Here is a 24200-nt window from a genome sequence, read left to right on the forward strand (position 1 = left end):
ACTTTGAATAAAAAAACAGAATATTTTCAGTTCTTGGTTGAGAACTGAATTAAAAACTGAAGAAAATGGGTTATAAATATTTCGAGAGTTGGTCGAAAAATTGAGATTAGGGAAAAGGGGTCTCCTTTTCAGGAGAAACAGAATTAGTAGATAGAGACTTTCCAAATCAGACAGTAGACAGTAGTTTTGAGCGACTATTGTCCAATTTTTATAGAAATTGAACTTAACACAGTAATAGCAAAAATAACTTAATATCTCTTGCTTCTCAGTTCCACTGATTTTGAGAACCAAAGTGAAACCAAAGAAATTCAGAAGAACAAATATAAAGAAGGACTGGAATCCTTCGAGATCAGCTACAGCAATGTACCGTCGACCAGCGACAGTAATAAGTGACTCGTTAGTCAGACTCCTCGCCAAAAATTGTATTCTCTCCCAAGCAGAACTAGCTTAGTTGACGATGCTAATAGAATCCCCTCTGGTATCGATGTTTCTTCAATAACACTCTGACAGAGGATCGAAATTTCTCTCCCAAGGAGTTCAATGCCAATCTGGCGAGGAAGAAGAAGGTCATGACTGATGAGACGAGCCACCACGAAAAGAATTTTTTATTTGTCCCCGATCACTAATCACAGCGATCGAACTTTAGAATAGACGTTTAATTAGCAACTGATTAGTCGAAAGCGTAAAAGAAGCTGAGGTCGAAGAAGAACTTGAGGAGCAACGCGATAGAATGCTTGGCGAGTCTTCCACGGACCAGCCGGGAAATAAGACTGACAGTAGGGTTGACAGTAAACCAGAGTCTAACCCCTGCTGCACTTTTGACCCGTTGAATAGTTCATAAACGCAATGTGACTTTGCGCGTTCCTATACCCTCTGAACGACGCAGAAAATGCTTCCATTCTGATTGATCCTCGAGTATAGTCTGCGTGGAAAGTTGGGAAACGACGAGAATACAATCGAGCAGGAAGAGGAAGTTGCGAGTTAATATTCTGGAACTTGAATAGTAGATACTGAAGACTGTGATTGTAAGTCAGGTATTTGGACAGAATTCTGTAACTGTGAACTATGTTGCATAATGTGTATGAATGTTTCAATCATTTTTCTTGCTGCTTTCTCTTTTTTTAGATTTAGATGGGGAAGTGGCAGAGTGGTTGGTAAGAGATTTATTTATGAGTGTTCTTGAGATGTTTCTAGATGGATTCAAAAGGTTGAGTAAGAGAATTGAAGAGGCATATTTTTTTACATGTTTAATTTTAGGAGATGAAGCAGATCCCTTTGGAATTGGGGATTTTGGTTCGAGGTCAATTCTCTTGTCAGTTTTTTAAATGTTAATTCTTTTATGTTTGTATTTCTCTAAATTTCACTTTTTCTAAATTTGGACTGACTTGTATTCTCAGAATTTTTCTATATGATAATTTGTCTATGTTCCCTGTCAATTTTCAGTAATTTTAATTTCTCTACATCTCAACTCCTCCACATTTCAATTTCCCTGTACTTGAATTTTCCTATATCTCATTTTCCAATATTTCTCCATCGACTAATTTAACAGAGAGTAAATTACAAAAGAGTCCTCCTTAATTAATTACACAGACGAAGCTCCCCCTCAACAACTCATCCTTTCATTCTCCTTCGTATTCCGCGAACAATGAACCTACAAACAGAGTACACAAATTATCTTCCATTGCCAACACCCACAAACAATTCACTGAAAAGAATCCTCCATCGCACTTAACAGCAACATCTATCCAGCATTCTCAAGGAAGCGTTTGCCAAGACTATAGAGAACTTCTCCAGGAAGAAAATTTGCAATGTCTACGATTGGCGGAGACGCTATTCTTTCCATTAACTGGCCGTGCCCCAGGAAATATGTGGATGTAACTCCGAATTGGATTGCCTGGCACGAATCCAAAAGGTCGACAGTTCTCTTGTGCTGCGCATCGATAAGAGGCAAAGCTGTATTTAAAGAGAACGTAAATTGCGCGGGCAGAACCGCTTCCTACAGGTCCCATGCGAGCATTATAATGGCTCAAAGGCGACAGATAACAAAGAAGACGACAAACAGGGCCGCGTTCGCGCGAGTTGCTCCTAATTGAGACCAAGTACGTCATTTAGTATAAACACGCCGATATCATTGTTATATATGCGACGCGATGAACCGTGTGAATCGCAAGGAAAGCAGAGGACCTGAGAAACTACTAAATAGGAGAAAGTGCAACTGCAGTATAGAAAGTCAGTGATGGAAAATTTCTACCCTAATATCAGGGGAACAGAAAAGCTCTGTTTGAATGGAAAATTTGAGAATTAGTCAGACTTGAATGTATTCTATTTTTTATTCGCTTATTTTAACACCTTGCCATACTTGTTCAGAGGTATCGAGGGAATCTACAACCAAAAAATCGATGAATTCTGCTAATATACATATTTCTGTATATTGAGTTCAAAAATAAATCTGACATCTCTCAATCTGATTTCTGTGAAATCAATTTAGGGTTAGTTAAACATTCCACTGACGTCAACATTAAAGACGCATCTGTAAACGATTAATTGCACGGCATTAAGTTGCTCCGTATTAAGCAGTTGCAGTAGGTTCTGCCTCTGCACCACGTGGAGGTCGTAGACGCATAATGTGCAGTTTGTGAGCTACTACTGTGTCCCTTACAATGTCAGTAAAATAATCCCTCCCATCGTGACGTATTTCGTGCATTATTGAAATGCAGCAGGTGTGCATCATCGCGAATGCTCTTCGAAGGTCACGAATCAACGACACTGAAGCAAGGTAGCAGTAATTATTTAATAGACAGTTTAAAACTTCTATGGCGAAACAATCCATGTTAGCGTGAGCGAGGAACAACACGCAATGAAACGTGATTTGTAACAATCTTTCCGCGAATAATTATTAAAAGAACGGGGACTATGTTGAAAAATAAATGTACCATTTTGAGGCCAATGAATTTAACTTTCATTCTTACTTCGATTTTCCTCAATGCCTCTTCTTATTCTTGATATATGAAAGTGTGCATCAGTCGATCCTTGTACATACATGTAAAACAGTAGGTATGGTCAAGGAAAAGAAAAGGAGAATAAAAGAAAAATCCAGAACAATGGAAATCGAAAAGCTCGACATCTCGAATTCGATTTCTCTGATTTGATTTTCATAGCCGATCGAATTCAACCTCAATCCCATGCATTTGGAATTATGCAAATGTTAACATTTCCTTCGCCGCTGTTGCCTGCATTTGTATGTTTTTACTGGTTTACTGTCTACAGATGGACATTTGATTACACGGCTGCACGATACCTATTCGCATAACTTTCGACGCCCACTCTGCAAGGAATATCTATCAAGGAATATTCGTGAATGCAAATACCTAGACGCCATATTGCCCATGTTCGATCTCTCAAATCTTTTAAACCCCTTTAGCGATTTAAATTTGAGATTAACACATGAGAGACTTTTTTAACTTAGTTTAACAAGATTAGTATAATAAAATTATGGAAAAGTCAAATGTGAAATTCTTTTTGGCTGAGAGAGACTTCTTTCACCCTCAGTTTTAAAGGCTACTTTTACTCCTCCCACGTTGAATATCTTTTAATATCCTATCTAAGCAAGTAATTTTAATAGAATCGTAGATTGTGATATAGACAATGTCTATGTTCAAATTTTTGTAGTAGGTACTATAGAGATATTAAAAGGCAATCACACAAGTATTATACAAGGGAGCTTTTTGTGCTTATGTGCTCTTATTAAATAATTAAGCTTCACGTGTGGGGTAATTTTTGTAAGGGTCTTCATACGCGAGGAAAAGTATACATATACAGGGTGTTCCATTTAATATAACTACCTCAAATATTCCTCTAATTTCTGAGAATACGAAAACAACATCAAGGGTAAGGAATGTGTAAAACGAGTGTTCAATACAGCGTGATTAAAAATATAGACCCTATACATGATGTTTAAAAAAAATCTATTTTGAAGTAGCTACTGAAAAATCTTTCTCCATTATCCACGTGGATATGAACGCACAAAAATGTATCATGACTCATTGTTTATTTCCCCTCCAGACTACTCTAGTCACAAACACTGATCTACTCATTTATCTTTGTTACTAACTAATCCTCGCCACCTGGGCCGATAATCAAATCGATAACTCAATATACGCAATATAATAAATCTAAACGATATAACTCTGAAGACAAACATAAATGTTTCCAAATAAAAATTGCGAAACAGCAATAAACTAGATGAAACAAGACTTAACAAATATAAGAAAAACACAAAGAAAATCGAATCTTCCCTACAGCTCTTCGACTTCAACAGTTTACCAAAAACAAAGTATTATTATACTATAATATTCTGCACAAATACAATAAATTAAATTATGTCTTCAATTCTAGATACTCTAAAGGCATTCCCAATAAAAAAGCAATCCAACTAACAGATTACATTCTCCACAAAAAGTGAACAACTGTTTAAAACACCCTGTACAATATTCACTCGCTATAAGCTCATTACCATTTCCATCCCCATCCCTGATAACAAAGAATTCCCAAAGGACCCAAATCCTTCGTATAAATAAGCCTCAGAATGTCTCTCAAACTCTGTATACTCATTACTGGTAACGAGTCACGAGCCTATAGCGAGCAAAGTCTATAATATTATGCACAAGTACCACGACGAAGTCCAAGCCGCTTGGATCGGTTGGCTATCGTGGAAAAGCTCACTTACGCGCCCGTTTATGCGTCTGCCAGTCGTTTTATACGGCTGATGTCTCAGCTGAAAGAATAAAAAAGAACCCTGTGATTTTTCGCATCGCGAAGGCGCGCTCGCTCGCCGCCGATTGATTAATTTTGCATGCAGAGGTCAGGGAATTAATCGTGGACTCTGCTCCGCGACGGGGAGCGAAAATTTATTCGACACCGATCGGTCGATCGATTCGGGGAAAACTGCTCCGACTCGATTATGCACGCGACGTCCACGCATTATTCCTCGCGTGGAAGCATCGGGAAGGCTTATCTCCTCCCTGCTATCGTACAGTTTCACCTTGGTTTCAGTCTGACGAAGAGCTTAGATTTTGGATGCTGTAAATTTCATGAGGCCTATCTCGAGAGATACCGTCTTCCGTTTGGTATTAACTTAACTCTAAAGTGCGCAGCGATGGAGACATGCATCGTCCAAGGTTTTTCGTAGTATCCTTTTATTTCATTTTGGATGACTAAGCTGCGAAGTTTTTTATATATGCATCTCGTGCAGGTTAATTTGTTTGCAATAATGTAGTAGTTATGTATAGAAGACACTGAGTGCAAAAATTGACTAAGTCACTTTCCTCCGAAATTGATTTCGTAGCATTAATTTATTGTTAAGAAACCTTATATTTTAGATTGCCCATTTTTCCGATTTTCCTGAGTATTGGGGTGACTTCGTTGTTACTCTCAATGCCTCATGTATGTTTTATAATATACTTTTAATACAAGAATATGGAAAAATTAAAAAGTAGTTTTTTATTACTTTTCCCCTGTTTTCCAACACATTTTAGACCAAAGAACCTTTGCACAATAGTTTTGCGCATAAAAATTAAAAAAATCGCTAAAAGGTTAGGAAGGATTATAAACTTCATTTTAGAAAGTTACGATTCTATACTTTATCGAATTTTGAAGTTTATAGGGTCCTGCGAAACCAAAGAAATAAATGATAAATTACTCAAGCAAATAATATCTATAAACGAGTAATAAAAGAAGATTAAGAATGATACATTGGCGCGTCCTGTGATGAATAATCCGCCATGCAGCGACTGTCTGGAAATGCGCTCGTCGCACATGGTTTAAGCGTCAATAAACAGTGTCCAAATATAGCAAGGGATTGCGCCGCATTGTTCACAACGTTATGAAGCTTTATTACTTAAAGATAAAGTGGTTCCTTTATCGTTCACTAACACCGCTTGTTTAATTGACCTATAACCCTAAATTACCCTCTGATGTCTACCTTGTTTATCATAATACTGCATTACTTTACACGTATAAAGTCTTCCTAATATAGAAATTTGCATAATAACCTTCAATCTTACAGTAAAATATCAAGAATTGATTAATGAATAAAGAAACTGTTTATAATAATATATTATATAATGGTTGCATTAATCAATTACTAAAAATACAGAAGTAGTTCGCTTTTTACTATAATTCACGAAGACATCATAGTAACGCCATCTCTGCTACTTTTAATGGAACCATCACGTACTTACTACATTTGTTTTATCGCCTACTTTACATATTATCACGGGATGCATCTAATGACATAATGTATGATTCTTTTAGGGGAGATAGTCACTTACACAAGACTATTCCTTATCGTATCTCTCTAAGCTTTTCTCTTGGCGAATACGTAGATTAATCACCTTAGCAGGTCTCTCTTCCCTCTTGCACTTGGAAATCTATGTGATCGCCAGCCAGAAAGGATGAGGGAGATGCGAGAAAAAATGGTTAATGTAATTGACCACCGCCCTTCAAGGTTAATCTCAACAGTCATCTCATGAACACTGAATTTTTATTTGCATGATAAAGAGTCTACCAACGAGAGTTGCGTGTCTTTTCTTTTGGCTCGCTTCAGTTCCATGTGGTCACCATATGTACATACAGAAACTGTGTTTCATACCGATAAGAATTATACTTCTAATTTCTTGATATTATTTCTTTTCAAATTAAATTGGAGAATATCTCAGTAACCATTCACATTAAAAAGTGTTTTACTATTTTTTCATGAAATAAAATGAAACAAAATGTTTCACAAAACACACATCCCACACATGCTCTTCTAATATATAACTCACATATTGTTGTAAGATTTGATAAATACGAGAATTTATATTCTAAACTCATTTACATAGTTTCCAAAATTAATAGCACATTATAAGTAATAACTTGTGTTAACAGAAACCAATTTTATTTGTAAAACAAGTTGCCTAATTTTGCCTACGATAAATTCATACTTTATTCTAATTTCTATTCTATTAAATCTGCCTAATTTTCACAATAAATCTACCTTGCGTTAGCCATCGAAGTTCAGACTCAAGCAATATCGTAATAATCAAATTTTCTTATCTTTACCCTATCGAATATTCACGTCCGCCTCGATGCACACGGAGCACTGCAATCGCACGTCCTCGAACGCCACGATAATGGATCATCGATATTTGTCCCGAGTAATATGCAAAACGTTCCTTGGCTTGGTCAATGATCTCCGCCGCGCAACGCCACTAACGCGTCTGCCATCCGTGTTCGAATCAGTTAGCGCACATCCTGCTAGATTAAAAGATTTAACGCCTTGCACGCTCGCTCTCACCGATCACCCTCGATCATCTGGACAAATCTCGTTTGTCTACCTGACACGAAACGCTATTGCAGTGTTCTAACGTGGGTAGATGACGTTAGGCGGTTATCAGTTCGAAGATCAGCGAAAGGGTGCAAGGATACTGAAAAGAAGTTTAATTTCGCGTTCGTTTCGGTGTTACGCTATTAACAGAAGCTTTTGGCTAGCGATTTGTAGTCTTATCCATCTGAAGATTTCCTGATATAGACTCATGGCCCTTGAGTCATGGATCACTCGTAAGTTTATGGTGAGAGTCACGTTTCTGAAGTGAAGTACATACTGATAGCCTATCGTGGTCTTATCAGAGACGCGAGTAATTGTGTTTAGAAGGTAAACGTTTATTCTAAATATAGCAAAACCTCGGTTAACAAAATTAACTCCCTGCAGTACCCTCTTGATAGATAGTTTTATTATTCACGCAATAGTAGGTTAGTATTATTGTTATTAAATCATGATTTAAGTCTCAAGTCCTGCTATAGATACTCTTCTTGTTATTACGATGAATAACATTAATCGTGAATAAAAGAAATAAAAGAAAGCTAAGTAATTAAGAAAAGAAATTATAATAGTTAGGTTAAAAACAGGAGATTAGAACAGATCGGAAACAAAGAAGAGAGAGAACGAAGATTCCTTTGTTCTTATTGTCAGTTCTTCCCCTTCACCCCTCCACCAGAGTCCCTCCTGGGAATTAGAAAAAGGAAAGATGGGAAAGGAAAAGTAGTATGTACTTCCTACTCCCTTCTCCTACTCCTTAATTCCCTCTCCGAATCCTTAACTTCTCTCCTCCTATCGTGTAATCTTCCCACCCAGTCTCCAACCTTGTCTCTTATTTCCTAATCCCCCTCTGAAGACCCTCTTCACCAACCCAATCCCTGCTCCCACTTTCCGATCTCCTCCCTCGTCGAAATTCAACCGTTCACTCCCTTCATCGCAAAAATCTACCGCCTCCATCTTTTTTAATTCCCCCCAATTAAATCGGTAATTCAAACAGATGAGCATGACGTCAAAGCTAGAAACTAAGGCCTCGCGGTTTTTCAAGGATGAGCAACCGAGTGATCTCAGTGAACCTCAGACTAGGGATAGGATCGAACTTACAATTAATATGGAATCATAAATCTGAGTGAGTTGAAAATATATATACAAAGTGATCAGTTTATCTGGAAATCCTCCGAGTATTGGCAGCATTTATTCTAAATTCTGTTAGTATTGTAAGTGCTACCAACAGCCATTAGAGGGTTTCTAGTTAAACTGATCACCCTGTAGGTGCAGTAAGGGTGTAAGGTAATCTCAAGATTCGATTTCTTTTTAAACTGAAAAAATAGAACATTTTGTAAGTATAGCTTGATCGCCCCAATTATCGTTTAAAAATCTAAACAATATTTTTTCGTAACCAGTTTTTTATCTTCACACCTTTCTTGCAAATAACACCTTAATTTTAATATCCAAGTTTCGTTCTAAGCCTTTTGAGTCAGACCTGAATTTATAAATATTTAATCAACTCAAAAGCAATACTATTCCAGTGTCCATAGTTACAATCTATTCGATCTATACAGCCTGAACAGTTTCAACCATATAAGATTTCACGCAAATTGGTATGACGCAGAGGACACCCAAGCACCATGTTTGCGTGAACAGCGAGTATTAGTAACATCTACAGAAACGTGACGGTTTTGCGCTAATTAAACCATCGCGAGGGATGTATGAGGACGCCACGCGTATCGGATATCGTAGAAGTGGTTATCATCCTCTACTTCCTGCCGCGATGAGACTATACTCCAAGAATGGAGGAGAGAAAGAGGAAACAGAGTTTATGTCATCGATAACAATATCACCTTTGTATCGATTCTTGTGCCAGATGGTCGCGATTGCAATTCAATGTGTGAAATTCACCATAAAAGACAGCGATTTGTAGAGAATTGAAACGTAGAGAGAATTGAAATCATAAAGATAGGAGAGCGCAGAAAAGTATGACTAAAGGGAAAATATCGTGAAAAGAGTACTTCATTAATTTGGAAATACTGATCGAAAATTCAATGACAAAGAATTTTAATTACCTCAAAATCTTCATGTTCATAATTTTCCGTGGTATCAAGATTGTAAAAGTAAATCTTTCTATAAAGATAGTCTTTATAAATTGATAACATGGCAGAAGATCACGGAAACATCAATTATATACTCAATAAACAGCTAAAACTCGAGAATATCCCGTATCGAATTCCACTCTAAAACGAACACTGTACATTCTAAAATCTTTGTATTACATAACCCCATTCCACACAAATATGACAACGAAACAACCTGCTCAACAATACGAACAATATTTCTATATTTCGATTTCCAATCAACTTAAAATCCCTAGCATCTATATCATCTGAACTAGAATGTACGCAGGTCACAGAAAAGATGGGAGAGACACATGAACCAGAGATATAGGAAGGGATGCTGAAGGTTCGAAAAAGGGGGACAAGAAAGGGAACAGTTTGAAAGCAGTGATTTAAGCGAAAGTGAAAATGTGTCGATCGTAAAGCTGCAATATTCGACAGAACGAAACGAAGGGAAAATAAACGCGACGAGAGAGAAATGCATACCAGCTGCAAAACCCTTGCGGCTGATTAAGTAAGGAGGTCAGCGAGCAGGCAAGGTTGTGCCGTGGATAATCCCGTGCTATACAGATGCAAAATAATAATGGCCTGTCCCGTCTCTACCCTTAATTTAGCTTATTACAATACCCAGTCCTCTGCGTGCAATGGGAACTCCGCTATGTGAACTAATTGGGAGACTATAATTACCCCAAGTCAATTTTCAGGCAACTGTTTGCGTCTCAGATGTTGTCTTACTTCTTTGAAAACTTTTACTTACTTTAACACGCTTACTGGTAATAAAACTGAAAAAAGTGTATTGTTTCGATATGTACAGGATGACTCATTTGTAGGGATTAATTAAGGTTTTATGAGGCTCAGGTAAATTGCAAGGCTCCACAGTAAATGTGACTTTTGTAAAAAAGCATTAATAAATCGAAAATAATTCTTTTTTCACGAGTATTCGCAGAAATTTATTTGAGTACTTATATGAAAAAATGAGGCCTCTTAAAGAGAGAGGCCCGTGGATATAGCTCCTCTCCCCTCTCAAATTCAGGCCTGCCCATTTAAATCGACCTAGTGGAGTACTACTACTTTCTAACTTCTAAACTGTTGAAGACACCCGCTAAAAGGTACGTCAGAAAAAAGTTAAATAGTGTCAGGGAATACCTAATTAGATGTGAGTAAGGTTTCCCTAAGTGGACATGTAGAGGACATGTGTATAAAGGGCATTTTTCTTTTTTTAAATGAAATCATATAAGTATTTACACGAAAATACTAAACTATTTATTGTGACAAATCATTAGTTTACAAGATATTTGAATTTTAGTATTAGGTAGTAACATTAGTACCTAGCTACTACGTGTTGGCAGTAGAAGCTCTTTATGTTAGTACTTTTGATGGAACACTCCATATGTGAAGAGCCACACCTTGGTGCTTCTGTATATTTGCGATAAAAATATTTGAGACAATGCAACTCTAGAGAAGACTGATGGGAGACAATCCCTATGAGTCAATAGCAAATTCTGATGCAACTTTTATGGGAACTGCTTCTCTTCATAGACAAGTGAAAGGAAGCAAATTTTGGTTAGACAGTACTGACCCAGACTTAATAAACTTTTACTTCTACAGACATTTTGGTAATAAGATCGCTAACAATATTGTCCACAAAAGTTTCAAAGTTCACTAGTACCGTAAACTTGAGAACTTGATGTTATCTTCCGTTGCTTTGTTATGAACTTCGTGACGTCAGGGATTAAGAAACATGAATGGAATCTTATCGAAGGTTTTGGAATCTTATCTATGAGTATTCAGATGAGTCAATCGAATTTTGGGAAATCTTGAGGTTAAGGAAAACTGACAGAGGAAACACCGATGAATAATATTTGGCAGAGAGATCCCAGATCATAGTTACCATCTGACCACTTTCGTGACCCAGAATTACTAGAAATCTGAGTGTACAGTGATCGTGTACTAGAACTGCTCGCGATGCAAACAATTTTAGCTATGTGGAATTCTAATGTATAAAGTTTCCTGAATTCCATTTCTCCCAGAGATAAATGAATTCGGAACTGTCAGTGAGTCATTCGCCAGACATTTCACGCGTTTCCCTCACGAGCAGCGTTTCACGCTCTCGTTGCAAGGCGATACACGTGTAAAGTTCTGTGAAACGTAATAACGAGTGCCTACAATAAAGTCAACACACGATCCTCCTGTCAGCCTTGGTCAATCCATCGCGTTCGATCTATTTCAAAACACGCGAAAGTAGTATGCGTGGAGGCATCATTTAGGAACCGTGAATACCTGAACAGCATCTCCTCTTATTATTTTTTTATGACTGCTAACACCTTTTTGACACCAGTTATTGAATCGGTGATTTAAAGAACAATACAAATCCAAAAACCATATCTTGAGATAATTTCATTCCAACGTGTGATTCTATGCGTTTTATACATAGTCTTGAAATTATTTGCAAACGACTAATTTTGGACTTGCACTGTTCTTCAACTTACTGATTCAATTAGGCCTAGCTCTGTAATACAAAATGCTAGCGTCGAAAAAGTTACCTTAAGGTAATTTATCACAGAGTACAGACTTATGATAAAAGACCCCTCGTGCAAGAATAAAATATCCTCAAGTTAAATTTACGAGATAAAATCGTTTACGTCGACCTTGAACGATTAATTAAGGAAACGCTTAATTTATACTGGTTTAGGGAGTCCATAAGCGGTAATGTGCGAAAAAATTCGCTGACCTGGCAGAAAATGACTAGGAAATTTGGCACGTGTGTTAGAGAAGCGTTTACCTTCCGTTGTAAAGCGTGGCTATATAGAAAGAGACGAAATAGGTATATATAGCGTATCGTATCTGGTTCAAGCTTACTCGTCGATATCATTTCGCTCCGACTAAAGAACCTTCGCTCCAAAGGGCGAAATTAGGCCACACGAGGCTGGCCTACAGCGACAGAAATGTTACGTAACGACACCCGAAAGAGATCGATTCGTGTCATCGTACTTAATCTTGTTTCGTGGGCGAGCTTGAAGGAGACGCGCGAACGTCCGTCAATGCGCTAACCGCGTGTCGCGTATCCTTTCACCTTCGACGAAAATTGATCGTCTGGCTGGCAAAATGCACAGTTGGCGCGATACTGCTGATGATAGGCTATAACAATCATTTCGAATAGACATATGTGAGAAAAACTTTGGATCGTGTCGAATATCGGTCCGAATTAGGAAATTTTGATCATACTGAAGATTTTGTGAGTCTTGGGAGTCTTGTTCTTTTCATTAAGAGTTTTCAAGAACTTTATGATCTTTCAAGATTTTTCAAGATTTGTCACAATTCTGTAAGGTATTCCAACGTTTACTAAAATTCTCTAGAAGTTTCAGAATTTTTTAAGATTCTTCAAGATTCATCAAGATTTTACACTTTTTAAATTCTTATCAGGCGAATCCTTCCAGAATATCCGACTTTACATAACACGCAAAGTGATTCAAAATTGCAGAGTAACATACTTCGTAATTTTCAAGGATATAACTTAATTGTCCTCCTCTACTTATCAGTCTAACGACCCGTCACACACAAGAAAATGTAATGCGAAAATAATGATACAAGAAATGTAATTCAATGCGACTCGAGTAGAAAGAAATTGGTATAATAAATAATTTCGAGAAAATGAAACTTTAATACGTACAAGCGCACCTTCCTGATCGACATTACGTGAGCAACGACTGAACGTTTCATTCCTGTAACTCTACTATATTTAACCGAAGATCTTACAAAAACTAGTGATAATGAATACGTTGCGTCAAGAATGCATTGATCGTCGATGAATCAGTTAACGCGTGTTCTAGACGTCATTTGAATGATAAAATATTAAATGAAATTCAGTGTCCATTAGAAGAAATTCTGCAGGAAGAAATGGTCATGGATGTTCACGAGATCGATCAGCTCGAAAGCACTTTACATATCATACTTATGTAACATTACAATGTTACCTACACCTATATGGAAACAAATCGAGTGTTAACTAAATAATCACACTTCGACAAGACAATTGCTTTCAAATCTCGAAACGGCACAAATATACAGAATGGATTACTTGTTTTACCAGAATAAGCCCAGTTACTTTATTTTAAAACTCGAATTACATCGTACGATGCTTGTATCAAGATAAATATACGTATTTAATTTTATAGTAGCTCCTGTAACAAAAACGATGCGTGCTTCTCGCACATATTGCTGGTTGGCGAAAGTCGACCCCGAAACACTTGGCTGGTTAAGCGTTAATTAAGGTTAAGAATACTTTTACTTGAAATTATGTATTCGAGATTCCACCAATTACTACATTCCCACATTTTTCCTGTTCACCTGAATAAAGTGATCTCCCGTTCCCAAATTAGTCTCGAGACACGTTCAAAATCTACGATCTTATCACGAACACCTGCATCTTGAACAGAATAAGTTTCAATGCGTACCCAAGGACTTTGAGTAATTAATAACCCTGCCTTATCGATCATACAAGAGTAATCTAATCAATTCTGGTTAGCGATATTCGTAAACATGAAAACAGTATTTGGGCAGCTGTGAATTTTCGCTTAGAAATCTAATCACAACCATAAGCACGCGATAATCTTTCTATTCCACTTCTCGTAATTATCATCACACGTTAACGTCAATATATTACTTCATTCTGTTATTTTTCATCGCTTCATATTCATAATCCTCCAGATCAATAATCCGTTACCCAATAAAAAAAAATTCATTCTCTAAAATAGATGCGTCAAGAATAAACAAACGCATCGAAAATTTTCTCACAGAAGAATCGAGAGAGCCTGTAGAGCATAAACTACAGTTTAACAAAAATCCAGATATCTACAAAAAAACATGTCCCAAGATGAGTACAAAACGCCTAAAAAAATCTGTCAAAAAATGGTGATGATTATTGACACTGTGTTCAAAAATCCTTACCACCTAATTAAAAAACTTAGATAAGTACTTATATTTTAATATATTTTACTGCACATGTCTGCAAAATTTCATTAAAATCTGGGAATTCAAATTGGGTAAACTTTACCCTAGTAAATACCCTTTAATACCCTAGTATTGAAACTAGTCTATGCTACTAAAGCTCCTTCACTTATAACACAAATAGATTCCCACTATTTCAATAAAAAAAAGACAAAGCAGTAAGATACAATACAAAACTATATTCTGAAAAAAGTGGCCTCGCGTAAACCTGGCTCTCAAAACACACTAAGCGTTCCTCAAACGATAACCTAACCACAAAAATAAGAAAACCCAAACTCCACACGAGCAATGATCTAAAAGAGAGTCTACATCAGCGATGCTCAGTTCTGCATGAAGGAAGTTCGAACGAGCTCTCGTGGAAGAAACGACACGAAAGGGTCGTTAATCAATCGCGTGGCGTCTGATTCCAGAAATTTCAGCGGCGGCCACGCGCGCGAATATCGACGTAGCCCGCGTGTGCACGTATCTGGCGTCGTCGATCGAAAGAACACAGAGGACCGAGAGGAGTTACGTCGACGACGTTATAGACGCCGGTGCTAAATAGCGTGCGTGCGAGCACGCTATGAAAATGAAGGAGCGAAGCGGCAGTGGCAGCTGCCGACTGCCGCGACCACTCGTTCCATTCGCGAGGTCGTCGTTCTGCCAGCCAGCGGCCCCAGCCTGTGCGCCGTCGAGTTTGCGGTACTTTTACTGGGAACCAGCCAGGCACAAGTTGAAGCACGTGCCATCGCGAGCGTACCCAGCCGTTTAGTTTTCCATCGACGCGCAGAAACCGCCCTACGCTCACGAGATCAAGTTCAGCACTGTAACTTCAACTATAGGCAGAAGACTACATGACGTGGCGGAAAAGAGAGGCCATGGCCTGAACGATGATATGGTTGAGGTCGATGGTAGTAGTAGCGTGTAGGTAATAGGATTTGTATGAAATAGCTTGTGGCGGTATGTCCTTTTGGAGAGTTTAGAAATGCGTGGTGGTAAGCTTGCTGTGTTTAGTACTGGTTTTGTTTGGGAAAGAGTCTGTTGTGGTAGTTGAGATTAAAATTGCAGTTCTCATGCGCCCTTCTGGGGGGTTTTGAAGTTATATTATATTTTATATGCTTCTGTGTTTTATTTTCTTCTGTATTTGATATTCTGCAATATTCTGTATAAGTAATTCTGTACTTTGTATTATTCTACGTTCTATAGGTATTCTTTTATAATAGGTATATAATAGTTTATATACTTTAATATTATGTTCCTTGATATTCTATATAAATAGTAATTCTACATTCTATATATTCTTTAATGTTCCAGACTCTTGGATATTCTCCAATATCCCATATATTTACTATGCTACATGTACTTCTACATTCTATAGTCCTAATTTCTCATATCTACATTCAGGCTTACCATCAGACTGTTTATCTTTTCAACAGAGTTTATATGATTTATAACTAGAAAATATAAGCAATTTGTTAGCCAAAAGATGAAAATAACATTGAACAACTATCAAACTAAAGCTCACATCCCCCTCAATTGTAATACTAATTTGATGAAAATCGAATTCTGATATAATAATATTCAACTGACATAACAAAGACCAGTATGACCAGATAAAATAACATTTCTTTTGGACCTAACCTGACCGCTACGTTCGCGAGATAGAGTATAGAATTACAGCCACACGCTTCGTGTCTGTCGAGCAGTGAAATAAGCTAACCACCTCTGGACAGCCAGCCTTATCGCTCTCAGCTATGACTCGTGAGCGCTGCTGGTTACGTGCACGCGTCCGAAGGGTCGTTGCAGTTAAAGAAACAAACAATACGGTTGAGACGATTCCTGATTCATCCACGAAAGCAAAAGATTATCACTTAACGAGGGACCTCTCTACAAAGAAAAATAAGATTGACAGTTTTTCCAGACTACGGATTCTATGAAGCCATGAAACACTTTAACCTCAATTTTATTGCTACTTCAAGTGGAAAAATACTTCGAAAGACAAAATTAACGAATCAAAGTGTATGCAGACCGATTGCTGCATCCCCTCTCCTTTTCATTTTTGCATGTAACAAGGTGTAGCATTATTAAATTGAAAATTAAAACATATTTTCAGTTTAATAATACTACATCTTATTAAATGCGAATCTCGGAGGAAGGGAGACAAGGCACAATAATTATCTGCACACAATAATTGGCACTCTCACCCTAAGTCACGTATTTCTATTTTCAGAACATATCGACGTTCAAAGTTTCGAATCTAGACAGAAAATTTCCGCACACAGCGCAGACTGCAAATTGAAATTTCACTCAAGAGATTAAATTGTATTCCGAAATAGAAAATTAGATAGAAGCATAGCTCATTCAACATGACATAAAAAAACTGTGCAATAGTTCCTTCTATACTGTTCTTGAATTTTACTAAAAAAAGAAAGAAGAAGAAGGGAGGAATTTCGTTGCTCCTTCGACGTCGTCGAAGCACAGCAAACAAGGAAGCTATAAACCGATAAGACGAATAAGATGTTGCGTCGCCGACCTTCGCCAATCTCTCTCCACCCGCATCCATGCATGGACTGGCGGATCTGTATGGGTGCACGAATATAATGTGCATATAGCTGGTTAGGATGTGACTCCAGTGACCCAAATAAGACAAACGCGAGCGCTGAATGGAACCGAAGGCTCTGAGAAGAAAAAAAACCACCGGTCGAACTCTATTCAACCGGTGTGATAAGTCACGGCTTTCAAACCTTCCTTCTGTTCTAGACATGGCCCTTTATCAGTGCACTGCATTTGAACGAGAAAAGAAGGGTTCGAACAATAGGTAGCGGTTTTGTTAAAATGTAATAATTGTTGAAGAAAACGATATATATACAAGTTGTATCAGAACACTTGGACATAAATTCAGGGGCGAATTGGGCCATTTGATCTCTTTGACCTATTTGACCTTGTTTCTGCTAAGTGATATAATCTTTTTACTCCAATAGTTCTCTGTAATTAGCTCTAAAATTACCGAGGCAAACATATGTTTCTTTTTAGATAGGCCATCAATGTTAAATTCGCAAATCAATGATCATACAAGATTTCATTATTTTTAAATCTTCAATATTATCGCGGAAAGTTATGCCCGTATGTTTTGAATCACCCTGTACACGGAGATGACGTTAACCCCTAGTTAGCAGATGAGTGTACCAGACCCTATACGAATCTGTACACAGGAATGGAAAACAAACACCATCCTGAGTAACTTATTTTTGAAGAGGCTGTTGGACAACGCTTATCATTTAAACCCTCTAGTGACTCATTGACAGAGCCAACTGTAACCTAGTCAATTAACACTGATTTTGATATCCGAATTGGGAACGGAAATTACGCTGCCCCAATTCTGGTACGAAACATCGAGTAAAATCGAATTATTCGTGTAGGATTCGAATTTGACAAACTAGAGAATATGTTTGCATAAATAACATATCCAATGCATTATTCAGGTATACCAATTTTAACCTCTTCAAGGCCAGATTCATTAATGCGAGAAAAAGATTTATTATGTACAATAAATAAAATTTAAATTACACAAACTTCGAATTAAGTTGAAGGATATTTGTAAAGCAAACTCAGTGAGACTTTAAATTAATCGACATTTCGCCAAAACTATCACTTTGTAAACTCAAAATTATAGTAAATATAAAAATAAAACAAAATTGTAAAACAAATCCACATCGTTCATATTGGAAAACAGAAGTAACCAGAAAAATAAACATAAGCATAAAAAACCTTAATTAAAACTTGCTCCTTGCAAAAATCAAAAGCCCACAAAACAAGCTCCCTAACTCCACGCACTTATAATTATAAAAACAGACAAAATTAACAAAAAAAAAATCCATTACCTTTTAGAGCGTCGCAACTTCGAATCCTCTCTCGAATAAAATCCCTGTACGAAGCACAGCATTATGGGTTTTTTCAGGGGTGCAGTAACTTCCCCCATGCACTTTCGATGTACGTAGTCCTTCCTCCAAAAAGCTCACTTCCGCCGAATCACCTCTTCCTCAACCTCCACAGGACTCCCAAACCAAAACTAATCCCACTCTAAACCCTAACTTCAGTATCCATGGCACGTGATCGAAGGCACTGATTAAGTATTCGCCGCGTGTGACCCGCGACAGACTCAGAGAGAGGGAGAGAGAGAAAATATCCCGCCCCTCACCGCGCTCTCATTTTCAGTCGCACAGTGTCGTTAACGCTCATCGAAGTCGTAAGGCCACCAAGTCGCGCACCATCGCTAATCTCGATCGATCGTCGAACCGTCTCACCCGAGCGAAATCTCGTTTTTTCACCTGTTCGAACGACTGCCACGACAGTCGCGTGAAAAACGCATGCACCGCGGGCTATCGTCGGGCATCGTCGCCAAGGGTTGCAATGGTGCCCTTAAGGGTATCGCCATACGGTTGCCAGGCCAACAGCCACGGTGCAAAGAAGAAAACACAGTCCCGCCTCGCGGTGGTTCCCCGCGGCTGGAAGTAGACAACCACCGGCTTTATCGATCTTCCGTGTTTTTGTCTCGGCTTATCTTCCGGTCGATTGTAATATTCATGAATACCATAAATATTCCGTCCCTCTTCGCGTCGAGCCGCGCCAGGCGGCGGGTTAATTCGCATCGATCGGGAAACCGCGACGCGGATGGGAATCGGGAAATCGTTCACGATTCATCCAGCCGATTAACACTTCCGCCACCAGAGGGGTTACATTCGGCGAACGGTGGAGCACGTGCGGAGAACGCCCAAGTGCGTTCAGAATACAAACACGATCCGCAGGAGACGTGGGCTTGAAGCATCGACACTTTCAATCGGCAATGTTTAGTCACACTGATAAGTGAACACGCTTGTTAACTCACAAACGAGCTTAATGAATTACAATTTCACTTAAAAGGACCAGTGCATTATTGACTCGCGAAATAGTCTTGGTATACCGAATTGTATCGGCAGGAGTAAAAGGGAAATTTAGAAAAATTGTTCCACGATGCGTTAATCTATGACGACTGTTCGGTAATCTACAATGTTAAAAGATCGAACACAAATCCTCAGCATGTTATCGACTCTTTGCAGAGATAACGATCGCAGATCGGCGACGGAGATACATCTTCTTATACCGTACTCCTATGAAAGACCCTTCCCTCGAGTTACACTTCGTTCTTTCGTCTCCAAGCAAAAGAAGAAAGATTTCCAGGCAACAGGCAAAAAAATTCACGATCGCTGTGTCACCGTGGACCGCGGATCGCGGTGTAGGGAGGCTGCTGCGATCGGCACTCGCGCATGTCCTCTGCGGCGTCACAAAAACTGGTCCAGGTTCCGCGAGGAGAGAAACGCTCTGGGATCGTTCACCGGCGATGTATCGCGTTCACGATCGATCGTCCCGATCCTAGTAGCAGCGCTGGAGCGACGGACTGACACCGACGATCAAGATGGCGGTGCGAGGCCGACGGATACAGCATGACTCCGTGCGCGTCGCGTGATCCTAACCTCTCCTCTGGAGAACCGCCGAAAGCGAAAAGGGCGACGAGGCGCACCGCGAGAGCAGACGAAGCGACCGAATCGTGTCTCTGTTCGACACTGCTCTGCCGAGTCGCCAACGTTCCTCTTTCTATGCGCTGCCAGTGCGAGCTTCTCGCCCTCTCTCTTTCTATCTTTCTTTCTCCCTCCCTCTCTCTCGTCTCTCTCTCTCTGATGCGCTCTCACTCGCTCAGACTCGACACACACGTCCTGCCGTCTCACCTATACTATCTTCGTCCTAACATCCCTCCCCCCTCTTTCTCCTTCCTCCTCCTTCGCGTCTTCGGTCGCTTCCGTCGATCGCGCCGAGGGGTTGGGGGCAGATTGCCAGCGCCACGAAACCCGCGCGAATAGAAAAGAGGAGAGATGCGAGAGACGAAAGGACCTCGCGACGGAGACGGTTAAGGGAGGGAGATAGATGAGAGGAAGCGAGAGACAACGGGGAGCGTATCAGTAAGGTTATTTTGGATTTAGCCGATCGATCTGCTTCGGAGGAACGAGAGCGACCTGTGTGTGGGAATCGTGGGTAATTTGAGTTTCTGAGACGCTTGGGTGGGATTTCGGTAGGATTGGACGGGTTAAGGGAGGTTGTGATTGGTGGATGGGGGGGTGGAAGATGTTTTTGTGGGATGTTGGGTTTGAGTGGATGTGTACGGAGGGTGAAAGGCCCAATTACTGTCACTCTGAGGTGTTTTAAGTAAAATAACAAAATAATCTGCGAAATTATAGATAAAAGAATTAATATAATTCTGAACCTGTAATTTGAGAGAAAAAATACCACTAGTTTTTTTTAGTAATTTTTCTGGGTAGAAAACACGAAGGGAAAGGCCTGTATTTGTAGTGTTTAAGTTACTAATAGTACAATAAAGTATAATTTTTTTAGATAACAGAAGCGTCATATGGAAGATACTAACTATCGTAGTTCAGGGATTGTGTTTTTTTATTTCATATATAAATGATAATGATTGAATGACAGTAATAGCTCCCGAAATAGCATTTTCTAATCGATAAAGTATTAAATAGTATTAAATATATAGTATTAAATATGATTATCATACAATTAGCAATCTTCAATCCAGGCGAAACTTCACAATCCAGTAAACCACCAAAAATTTTAAGAGCTGCATTCTGAATGCATCTTCACCTTTATTGCATCAATATCGATCTCTTTCATGTCGCGATTGATAACTGATTGTATCAGCTTATTACGGATCGCCTCGTTGCTTCTAATCGTGCAACGAGGTCTGAACTTATAATTCAATTGACGTCAAATGATCTTAAATGTATCGATGCCTCGTATATTCTACTTGCGCTCTGAATCTCCTGTTTCCAAGAACAGGAATATCTTGTCACTGTTTCTTCCTTTTTTAAAAAATGAACAATAAGTCTAAATGTATTTATGCATTGTTATTCAAATGGGAATGTTCACTGCGAAAAAATAAGAAATCTTATTTCTTGAAGTGTGCATATACATAGTCATCATAAAATATCATAAAGTAATAAATGATTCTTGTATCACAACTTTTTTATTGGTGACACTATTATGCGCATATTTTTCTTTTTTTTGTTTTTTTTTTGAATCACATTTAATTCTTTCTTCCCTGACATATGCTACTCTATTATGCATAATGAAATTATTATTAATATTATCTCATTGAATTTCCAATTGCGCGGTTTGTAAATATCTTTCGTAATTGCCTCGAGGTTTATAGCTGTTTACAGGTAAATTCCAATTCAACGCGACAAGGTGCTCCACCGATCGCAGTCGCAGGCCGCAATTGTGCGCACAGCTTTAAATCGCTGTCGTGGTTTCTAATAAATTCCTATTACACAGATAAGACAGTATTTTATCGACTTCACCGTGACAACAAAAAGGAAGCGAATAAAAATATTCTGCGACAGTTGATCCCCAGAGTTCTTATCTATCCTATCAATCATTAAACATAGATAATGGCAAAATGAACATCCAAGAAACCAAAATATCCCTCAAACCATACTTTTGCGTGTCTGGTCTTTCGCTAATTATTTCCACCAATTTAAGTCATTCATGCAATATTCTCAAAGCATAGATAACGTCGTCGATAACTGTGAGCCTAGTTTCTGCAATCCTTTTCAAATGCAAATTCGCGATAAATTAGTAAACGAAAGTAGACGAATGCCGCTCGAAAGAAACCATTCGATATGCATATTTGTGAATGCCATCAGCCTCGCGACGCGCGTCGCGTCGTTTCAAGTTTCACGCTTATCATAAAATAATCAATTTTTAATGACAGAACGATGAGTACAATCGTAGAATAGAACTTCGTTTGTACATGTATAATGTGTTTCATTCTGAGTCTATTCGCTTTGTCGTACTTTCTTGAATGAGCCCCACGCGTAAACAACGATAACTACATGTTATCAATGATCGTAAATTTTGAACTATTTTCAAGATATCTCGTTTCCGCCGATGGACTGCGAATGTTTTAACGTTAACCCGTAAAGTTGATAACGTAATGTGTTATTTAATATAAAAACACTGTCGTAATACGAGATAATGTAAATACCGAATTTAGTGTATCTTCTGTTCTTTAATTTAAATTTCAACGTAATACAGTAAATTTTGAATAAATATTTAAAACTTTCTTGAGTTGTATAAAGCACACTCTACACAGCAGCATCATTAACTCAGCATCGAAGCTTTAAGTAATTTTTGCCAGTTGATGATGTAAATAATATTACTAGACTATAAATATGCAAATTCAAATGCTCTAAGTATAATGTGTCGAAGAATTACTATTCGAATGACTTTACTCAGCAATAATTCTTGAATAGTTGTGCAGGTTTCCATCAAATACCTGCGCAGTACACATGCAATTCTTCTATGCCTCTCTTAAGAACGCTGATATAAGAAAAAATGAGAATTAATCGCTGAGAAGTTGCAGAAGAAAATAGATCCAGTTAAAAGTGCCCAGGAAAATTTCCGTTTCGTCAGCGGATCGCGCAACAGGAAAACACGAATTTACCTGTTTCCACAGACTCGACGCAATCCATCGAACGCGCTTCTCTGCACGCCAGCTTATAAGAACACGCACGACAGAGTCATAACCCATGAATACATATTCTGAACGAGCAGCCTTGCAACAGAAGCTTCTCACAGCGATCCACTGTTCAAGAAAGTGATTCCCAGTGTTTGCTGAGCGACCTTATCATTGCCAAACAAGGACTGACCACCGAGATACGTCTCTCACGTAAAAATTATCTTAATATTTGCACTATGGTCATTATCTACCAAGCACAGGGGAGGAAGCGGCGTTTATGTTCGCGTATGAACATCATAAATCAACCGTTTCATAGAGGCTGATAAATCCTCTGGGGTCGGTATGAAGCGGTCACGCCAGGGCGAAGTTCGGAATTGATGCTTACGCTCGAGACTCGAGTGAATAGAAAACAAAATGCGATAACACGGCCTGCCCTGTTGAACTTCGAGAGGCACGTCTTTATTCGCGATTTTTGCCAGGGATAAGTTTTCTAGTTACGAAATTGATGAGCTTAGAGATAGAGATTATGGATTACACAATCCTCGATTAAAGTCATGTACATATAATACAGTATTCTCTCGATATAAGCTGATTGGAATTTATACAAAAAATTAATAGAATATTGTTCTTCAATGTGTTCATTTAAAATGTATTCAAATAAATCAACGACGTCAGACAATAGTGAATTTTCCAGGGAATATCTATCTCCAAGAGTTCCCATTTATTTCCTATAATTATGCATGAATATCTAGGTTAAAAGCCAGGTGTTCCAATAATTTTGTTCGTGACTATGCATGAACCAAACCTCATTTACTCTGAGTGTACTTATCTGAGATTATAAAACAAATTGAGAATACTATATAAGCTAAGCCAGTGGATAGATTAAATTCTCTCAAAGCAGAGGATTTACGTGTCCCCAATGCTTTAATGAAAGAAAGGGAAGCGATTCGTGCGCGCGGGAATCGTAACGCATCCGAGTCCCTTCGTTAACGACGTCTTTTCTTAGATCGATCGATAGAAATATGATAGGAAGCCAATTCTATGTGACGCAAATCCACGATCGGTTGTCATACGAGGCTTCCGTGGGTTCGCGATGTCTCTCGGATTAATTGCAAACCTTCCGATGGGTACGTATGTACTGTCCGTCTTCTTGCCATCTAATAGAGGTTAGGTTCTCGTAACGCGCCCG

The 24200-nt window shown here is 38.6% G+C and overlaps 1 protein-coding gene across 3 annotated transcripts in view; it reads right to left on the reverse strand.

The window, feature by feature from the left end:
• The window catches only part of LOC143188794 (uncharacterized), a 49133-nt gene that overhangs the window by 13497 nt on the left and 11436 nt on the right, over positions 1-24200 (reverse strand). The gene's annotated exons all lie outside the window — the stretch shown is intronic.

Source organism: Calliopsis andreniformis, chromosome 3 (genome assembly GCF_051401765.1).
Source record: "Calliopsis andreniformis isolate RMS-2024a chromosome 3, iyCalAndr_principal, whole genome shotgun sequence".
Taxonomy (NCBI): domain Eukaryota; kingdom Metazoa; phylum Arthropoda; class Insecta; order Hymenoptera; family Andrenidae; genus Calliopsis; species Calliopsis andreniformis.